The sequence below is a fragment of the Myotis brandtii genome, unplaced genomic scaffold (assembly GCF_000412655.1).
Source record: "Myotis brandtii unplaced genomic scaffold, ASM41265v1 scaffold308, whole genome shotgun sequence".
Taxonomy (NCBI): domain Eukaryota; kingdom Metazoa; phylum Chordata; class Mammalia; order Chiroptera; family Vespertilionidae; genus Myotis; species Myotis brandtii.
The window spans coordinates 3,107-4,507 of NW_005361786.1; positions in this window are offsets into that span (position 1 = coordinate 3,107).

Consider the following 1,401-nt stretch of genomic DNA (forward strand, 5'->3'; position numbering starts at 1 on the left):
TTAGCTTAGCTTACCTTAGGCTAGCGTAGCTGAGGGACCCAAGTGGTCCTAGCTTAGCTTAGCTTAGGCTAGAGTAACTGAGGGACCCAAGAGGACCTACATTAGCTTAGCTTAGCTAAGCATAGCTTAGCTTAGCTTAGCTTAGCATAGGCTACAGTAGCTGAGGGACCCAAGAGGACCCAGGTTAGCTTAGCTTAGTTTTGCATAGGCAAGTGTAGCGGAGGGACCGAAGAGGGCCTAGCTTAGCTTAGCTTAGCTTAGCTTAGCTTACCTTAGCTTAGCTTACCTTAGCTTAGCTTAGCATAGGATAGAGTATCTGAGGGACCCAAGAGGACCTAGCTTAGCTTAGCTTACCTTTGGCTTGAGTAGCTGAGGATTCCAAGAGGACCTAGCTGAGCTTAGCTTAGTTTAGGCTAGAGTAGCTGAGGGATCCAAGAAGACCTAGCTTAGCTTAGCTTAGCTTACCTTAGACTAGATTAGCTGAGGGACCCAGGAGGACCTAGCTTATCTTAGCTTAGCTTAGCTTAGCTTAGGCTAGAGTAGCTTAGGGACCCAAGAGGACCTGGCTTAGCTTAGCTAGGTTTGGGAGGAGGACTACACCATTGTGGACCTAGCTTAGCCTAGAGTAAACCGGAGTACTATAGGCTAAGCGAAGTGAAGCCCGGTCTGCTGTGTTCTCATTTTCTTCCTAAACCTAGGCTACTCTAGCCTAAGCTAAGCTATGTACACAATGGTCTCATCTGCCTCACTAATCTAGGATAATCTATGGTAACCTAAGCTACCCTGAGCTAAGTTACCCTAGGTCCTCTAAGGTCCGTCAGCTACTCGAGCCAAAACTCAACTAGGTACTCTATGTCCCTCAGCTACTCTAGCCTAAGCTAAGATAGGTCTCTTAGGTCCATCAGCAACTCAAGCCTAAGCTAAGCTAAGCTAAGTCCTCTTGGGTCCCTCTGCTACTCTAGCCTAACGTAAGCTAAGCTAGATAGGTCCTCTTGGGTCCCTCAGCTACTCTATCCTAAACTAAGCTAAGATAAGCTAGGTCATCTTGGGTCCCACAGGTACTCTAGCCTAAACTAAGCTAAGCTAAGGTAGGTTATCCTGGGTCCCTCAGCAACACTAGCCTAAGCTAAGCTAAGCTAATCTAGGTACTATAAGGTCCATCAGCTACACTAGCCTATGCTAAACTAAGCTAATCTAAGGTAGGTCCTCTTGGGTCCCTCAGCTCCTCTAGCCTAAGGTAAGCTAAGCTAACCTAGGTCCTCTTGGGTCCCTCAGCTACTCTAGCCTAAGCTAAGCTAAGGTAAGCTAGGTTCTCTTGGGTCCCTCAGCTACTCTAGCCTAAAGTGAGCTAAGCTAGGTCCTCTTGGGTCCCTGAGCTACTCTAGCCTAAGCTAAGCTAAG